Source organism: Gallinula chloropus, assembly GCF_964237585.1.
Source record: "Gallinula chloropus genome assembly, chromosome: 1".
Lineage (NCBI taxonomy): Eukaryota > Metazoa > Chordata > Aves > Gruiformes > Rallidae > Gallinula > Gallinula chloropus.
The window spans coordinates 18,868,848-18,876,977 of NC_140085.1; positions in this window are offsets into that span (position 1 = coordinate 18,868,848).

Genomic DNA, 8,130 nt, shown 5'->3' on the forward strand with positions numbered 1-8,130 from the left:
ATTTTGCATACACTGAATTGTTTGGGTTAGTAATATATAAAAGATTACATGGCTAGGTTTGCCTTGTGATCAATGTAAACTACTTTCCCACGTTCTTAATTAGTTTGCCTCCAGAAAGTAACATTGCCAACAAGGGAAAAACAAGTCAAAGTGCGGAAACAAGGGAGATTTCAATTGCTATATTTTGTTGTAAGCAATAACTCAGCATCAGCAGATTCAGGAGCATCAGGGCTGTAAATCCACATAAAGCTGAATGTTATGAATGGAAGCTGTCTGGTCTTTCCCGATTTCCCATCTATTCCTGTCCCCACATTCAGATATGCTCCACATACAGCAATTCATCCTCTCTTGCTGCTTTGCTTTCTGCAAACAGTTGCTCAGGCTGTCCACAGTGACAGGTCATTAGTGGGCAGTTATTTTTTCAGGACTGAGTGCACAGGAGTGGCAGCGCTAGAAAAGCTTCTCTGCAGAACTCCGTCAACAGATCTGGGCAGAGCTCTGTCCCAATTTTCTATGCTTCCTGTTAGCAAAGATTGTCTTGAAAGCTCTGAACCTTGTTGCTCACCTGAAGCAGTCCTGTTTGATCATGTCCTAGGATTTTCAAACAGCTCAGTCAACAGCATCAGCTGCATAGCTACTGCTACACTTAGTGCTGGTCTTGTCACCATCACCCTCATAAACCACATTCAGTTGGTACGACTATGGCTCACTGTGCTTGTACATGTGATACAACTATTTCAATTAAAGTGTGAAGCCATTTGCCTTACAGGAATAAGCTTTAACTGTAAAAGTACTGTTCTAATTCTACAGTTGTGCATGCACTAGGCGAGTGTACAACTGTAACTGCCTGGTATCAGTGTAGCACCATTTATTCCAAGAAGGTGTGGCTTTAATCCCAAACAACAGTGTTACTTTGCTATTCAATTCATACAACCCTTCCTATCACTCTTGCTAATTCATCTCCAAAGACACTCCTACCATTCCAGCTGATGAGCATCTCTGCACTTCTGAGGGATTTTTCTTTGGGAGTATTTTGGTATCTAGCTTCCTATTCTAAAGAATTATTGGCAAACCTGATGATATTATTATTTTCAAATTCCTCCAAAGCTGCTAACTTTGTCCTCTACATTCCCCAACCCATAACTCCCAATCACTGAATTATTAGTGTCTCACTGGCAGTTTTTTGTACTTAATCAGTTAGGTTCTCCACCTTCTGCATCTGTAGGGTGATTACATTGAGCCATGCTCCTCACATCCCAGATTATCATTTTGACAGCAATTACAGGATTACAAGAACTGAACTGTCATGGAACTGACTGGATTATCAGAGTAGGAAGGAGCAAACTACAACAGCGAAAAGGAAGTTTTTACTTCTTTTAGTTTACCACCAAACAATTCTTCTGGATTTCCATAGATTTCCTTTGACTGCTGCATTGCTGCCCAAGAGTCCAGACAGAAGCAACTGCCTTATGGCTTTTGTGTTGCTGTCTGCTCCGAGAACACATAGCCAAAGCATGCCTGTTGTTGTGGTGTAGTGCTCTGCCTCAGGTTTTCAGTTTGGGCCCATGAACTACTTTTTAGGATTGGTGGATGAGGACAAAGAAGATCCATCTTACTGTCAAGGAGGCCTCTGTTCACCACACAGTAATTTGTGCCTTCACTGGGAAATCTGGATGAATCTACAAGCCCAAAGAAGGTTGGAGACCACAGGAAAAGACAGAATATACTCCTCATAACAGCACTTTTGCTAAGTCTCGCCTTCATTTATCTCACCTAAGAGCTAAAGAGGGACAGCTACTCAGGGCAAGAAACCATTGATCCCACAGCCTTTTACTACATTGGAGCCTTCCCCCAGCAGGACTAGTTTCTGATCAACCTCAGACAGATCTAAGAAACCTTTCTCCTCCTTACTGTTCTCTTGGGAGCCACCACCACCTCTTTCAGAGACTCTTAAGAGTTAATTAATTGATGCCCACCATCATCTGTATACTATCCAAAGTTACACCAGCAGCAAATTTGGCACATCTGACTTCATAATACATTTAGCTAATTCTTCTTCACAGCGTTCAAAGCCAAAAAACCAGCTAGGTGAAGACAGAGAAATGCTGCTACTGATAGAAAAAAGGAGCCTCTTCCCAGTCTTTACGATTTGTTTATTATGATCCCTTCTGAACACTAACAAGCAGCAAAGTCCTAGAGGCTGTTGCAACGGTACCCTGTGCATCCCTGAAAGATAAACATGATGAAAATACAGGAGTCAGACATCTAGGCCATTATGACACTAGCTAATTTTGGCATCACATTATTAGAATTTGAACTGCAGGTTATCTAAGCAGGGACTGCATGCCTATCAAACTAAAATCAACATGGGCTGCATGAGCTGTTGATTTTCTTTGCTGCATGCAAGCAGTAAAAGAAGAAAGGAAGCGAGAGAAAGAAAAAGAGACTCTTCAGTGATTTGAATCCAGTGCTGGAGCGTTCAACAAAACATTCCTTCCCAGGATTTAAATTCTCCCTCTGATGAGCACCTAGTGACACAGTGGGATTTGCTAAGCTTCCATTTGAAGCTAGAGAAAAGTAATCTCGCTCTTTATTTCTTCCCCCTCCCTGTGTTACACCCCTCTAATCATGACAAATATATCTAAACATGCCTGATTAAGCCAGGCAGACAATGCGCCCCTAATCTGAACTGATCAGGGCTCTGGAGCTGCCAGAGTGAGCCTGCTGTCTCTCTATCAGACAGAGCAATAAGGGGTCGGTAATGCAGCTCCATTAACTGCTTCCCACAGAATGAATTTTCCCTGACTGCTCCTAAAGAGCAGACACTTGAGGAATGCCGCCTGATGGGAAGTTGCTTCGAACGGTCCCTTTCGGCACAATTGTCGAGCAGCTCCTTCTCAAGCCCTCCAGACAAACAACTAAAGTATGAAAAATGTAGCCACTTCCTTCTATGCTACATTTAAAAAAAAAAAAAATCTCTTCATACCTTATCTAGCTAACTGCCTCTCAATTTTTCTCATCTTTTCTTGGTAAGCTTCAGCACTGGCTGATATGTGTTGTATGGCAAGTGTCTGGTTATCTGAGTAACAATCCTGATCCCGCTGTGCATGTACAGATGTATGCAAGGGATTGGCTTTTGTGTACAGGTGGAGTTGGCATTTTGTGTGTTCACAGAATTTAGGGCTGCGACAGACCACTATATCGATATACTAACATACCATGTGCATTTGACATATTTGCACTGATATTGGAGGTTCACTGGAGGATGAATGGATATAGATCAGAAGAACTGCAGGAACACACACATCTCACTTTGTTCTGGAATCTATACATGTGTACATGCTTTCATCCAGGCGTAGCCCTCTGTGATCTTTATCCTATGGGAAGATCTCCTCTTAGTAAAAGACTGCAGTCAAAGGGATCAAGGGGGCATCAGACCAATGTTTGGGTTCTGTGAAATCCTGGGACTACTTATCCTAAAACTAGTCTTTGGTATAATTACAAGTACTTTCAAAGCCTCTCCGAATCACACCAGCTGTGAACAGCTCCAGGGAACAACTCTGCTAGCAGCAAGTGGCTTGGAGAATTATACTTCTCAAACTGATCATACAAGAGTCTGGAATGAGGAGTGATGTTGTACTCCAGAGATGTTTCCTATCCAGAAAGACTTTCTGAAAGTCACTTCCAAAGCAAAAGATTCAAAACAATCAAAAATCTGGTACTATGAAACTTAATTAAAAACAACCAACCACAGACAAGAAAACCCTCCTACAATTAGATCCAGATACTCCAAGGTGATTTTCTTTTATTTGAGTATCTCTATATAGGAAAGAATACTCAAGATTCATCATCTCTGGCTTTGACCATTAGAGAGAGATTTCAAAAAAATGTACAGCTTTGTAAATCTGAGCTCTTGTTCTGTAACTATGAGCTGAGTGATTCTGGTGTACATGCAGGTCTGCATATGAATATACACTGGATGTGCATGTGAATTGTAAATTCCTTTTGTCTTTGCACAATCATGCCTTTTGCAGCGTGAAATGGACATCTAGGAAAAAAAGACATAAATGTTTGTGCTAAAGTCAGAGTAAGTCCTCTGTACATCTTTGGGTCATTTCCACAGCAGTTAAGAAACTCCTCTTTTTGTATGTAAAGATGAAGGATACCACAGAAGGCTATAATTTCTTTATTTCTGGGCACAGCAAAACCTAGATAATTAATTACATTAAGGCATTAATCCAATCTGGTAAAAATAGGCTTTAATCTTATATTACTCTACTGTATAGCAATACATTTGAGTGGGATATGTGAACAAAATGGTATGGAAATCTGCTAGTATACTTCTGGGTACATAATCTAATATTTCACATCAGCTACTGCATGTTCCTTTGTTCAGGCCAGCTGATAAAATTTGATGTAAAATGGGAAGAGCAGCAAGATCAGTGATGAAAATGTTATTTTCCTTGGTGTTTGTTGTGTAAGATTAATCCTGGCAGCACATATAATTGTGCAAAATCTGGAACTCTAGTAATAAAATTACATTGTGTGCCAACAAATATGATTTTGCACAAAAGTAGAACTACAGTCAGCTCAGTAAGAAAAGGTAACGTTTCTTTGTCCTTTTAACCATAAATCTATTTTTGTAAAAAAATCACATCTGACTGCACAAGCTGTGTGTTTTTAGTGAAAACTTTGACCACCTTCCCTTATATATTTTCCCTTTCCTCTTGTGCTTCTATGAAAGAATGAAATATAAAAGTCAACATACATTTAGCTATGATAATCTAAACACTAACATAGGAAATCTGATAATTAGGTTCTCAGAGCCCTCTTATCTTTGACACGTTATGCACAATTTCAGCTCACAGCCATCTTCTGAGAAGATCTGATATACTTTATATACAAAGCTTCACATTTAAGGGCAGACAAATGGAAATGCTACTCGCAGTATCTGCCATGTGGTAAATGAGCAGTACCGTGGTACCTTCATTGCATAATGTGACCACTTGCATATTTATCTTCTAAGCCTCTGTGTTGTATTAACTATGGTTTTTTCTGCTTAATGGATCTTAGTGGCTCAACTTCCATTTAAACACAGAACCCCTTTTACAAGGCCTAAGTACTACAAATAGCCTTTCTATACATTAAAATCAGTCCCTTTCTATACATTAAAGTCAACCCCTGTGCATCTGCATTTGGGAATCCTTCTCAAAGGGTTTTAAGAGCAATCAATTACAAGAACTCATACATTTAAAGATGCAACTCCAACAGTCAATCCAACTTTTCTTCTCATTATAAGGTAAATGTGAATGCCAGCTTGTTGCTATTCCTGGGGTTTGTCTCTGCACAGCGATCATACCATTTTAAGTAGAAGTGTGGAACATATTTCATGTTTGTCTATGCATTTTTTAGTTCACTTGGATTATGATACCTTTGAAATGAAAGTGCAGCAGCAGTTCCTGAATGATTTAACATGTAGACATTTTTATTCTGAAGTAGGAACAACTTGTTCTTGTTTATCTTAATCCAAAATTAAGCTATATCAAATTGGAATGGGTTATCATCTGGAATGAAAATATCCAGGTCATACCTTCATGTAGAAATATCAGTTACTCTACTAATATGCAGACTAAGATTTCATTAGACACAAAGTTCCTATAGGTAGGTTGTGCCTGACATCCTGCATTTCCCATTCCTACACTGTGGGCACCTCCACGGCAATGAGATTAACTGGAACCTCACTGTGTAACCCCTGCACATCCTGCAAAAATAATCACAGTCCCACTCCTTCAGTGAGCAAGTGATCGATTGCTGCTCTGCAGCAGGGAACCGTACAGCCTTCAGACTACTCAATAGATTGCATGTGGCAAAAAGGGAACACTGCGCAAAGGGTGTGAATGAGTCATTCGACATTTCAGGTTGACAAGTCATTCTGCTACATTTATTTCTAATCTTGATGTGCTATCCACATTTGCATGTTAAACAGGGTGGGAAGAACAAGATTTAAATTATTTGCTACAATACACACGTTGAAAAGAGCAGACAATGTGTGTGTGTGAGAACGTGGAATTACACGCGTGGCTGTTTGGGCGAAGTGCCTTTTCTACCCTCGTGTGGAGCTGGCATTCTGCATGCCTGAACACATCTCAGCAACGTCTGTTTGAACACGCGTGTCGCTGGGGGTCTGATTATAAATGAAGGATGTTCATTTGCAGTAGGAAGAACAGTGGTCCCATGAGCATACTTCAGGTGATGTGAGTGTTGTGTTTTCTTTGGCAAATACAAATCCAAGCAACTGTGAAAGAGCTGTTCTATGTACAAGTGGGGGTAGGTACGTGCGTTTGTGCATGTGGGTGACAAGGAGCACCCAGAAGCATGAGCAGGTGTCAGTTGAAGCTGTGATTTATACATTAGTCAAACATCAGCAGCAATGAGGCACTTACTTAAAGACTGCTGTGGGACAACCTTTTAAAGTATGATCTGGCCAACCATTATGCTTTTTCACTCCTGGTCATACTTCCAGCCTATTTGATCCATACATATTGGATAACTTTAAGTATTAAGCCATTTTTAAGGACATCCTCACCTGTGAGGCTTAGGATCCTCAGTTCAAGGACTTGGGTTTGAAATTCTGGGCAAAGACACTAACTTAGCTCTTATTTAAGAAAAAACAGCTATCAGTATGGAATCAAAGGTCGTGGGGAAATGCCTGACAGGAAATATATGCCTGACAAATGATACTTCATGAGATAGTGAGGGCTATGTCACAAGAAGATGGGGATTCTTGCTGTGAAAATGGAATCAGTGGGCCACACACAAACTAATTCTTGAGGAGATGAAATATCAGTTGGGTGGGGCAAGCAGAGCTCTGGTATCTCACCTCAAGCTAGGATCAGTCAGGTTTGGTTTTGCACAAAACTAACAATATATTTGCATCCAGAGCAGCAGATCACAGCATGTTGCAGTGGGAAAAGGCATTGCCAAGACCTGTGTAACAGTTTTTAGGTTTTTGTAACATCCAAATTATGTGTCCTTTGAATATCAAGATTTTCTTACTGCATAAAGCACTGCAGATGCCTCCCCCCCTCCTTTCCATTCTGCAAGTTATTGATACCACACTCAATTAACCTTGGTGAGACAATATAAGATGGACACTGTCTCTCTTAGTTTCAGTCAGATTTGCTCAGTGCCACAGTTTGCATACAAACTACTGAATGGCAGTACTTAAATCTCCAAATAAAATTGCTTTAATAGAAACAAAAGTGCACATTCATGACATTTGCATTCATATTAAGTCTCACATGCTTCATTATCTGAAAGGCTAAACATTGGGCTTGGTCAATGCAGATTCTGTCCTATTAAATAAAGAAGGAAGTGCAATGCTGGTTCAAAAAGTTTAGAGAAAATGTCTTCTTACATTTCTTTGGATGGCAACTGCAGGCATATCATTACAATTCCAACTTAGCCACTGTACTTGCATTAGCTTTGTACGGATGATAAAAAGGAATGAGAGAGAAATGCAGGTTTTATTAGTGAGTCCTCTCCAAGGCACTTATTGAAATATAGGTCCACTGGTCTCACTGGAAACGAGGGAGACTTTACACAAAAGGACTCTGTATGAGACTCTTGAGTAGCAGTGGGAAGATAAACACAGGAGGCAACTCTGGATGTGCTGATGATACTGCAGCATAGGTAATCAGGGCAGAGGCACAACACAATCTACAACTGCTACAAACAAGTTCACTGATAACCTGAGAACTGGCTTTGGTCCCACCAGCTCATGTAACCATAAGCACACAATTGTTTTGCCTCAACTTCGTTCTCGGGCTGAGATATGGGTGTGTACCCATTTAAAGAAGCCAGCTGTTGCATTCAACATTACATTATGGTTTATCAGAGGATGACAACATGCTATTTCTTCCATATCATAATAAGCATAAATATTATGCACAGTTGTTCTACAGTTATGCTCCAAAATGCACAGCAGACAATGGTGGTGTCATACAAGAATCATCTTATGAAGAGTTGAAAGCAAAAAAAAAAAAAAACAAATTAAGTAAATCAGGGAATTGATATCATAACGAGTCTATTGGATTGGTTATTGTGTTTCTGTGGTAGATCTCTTTTCCT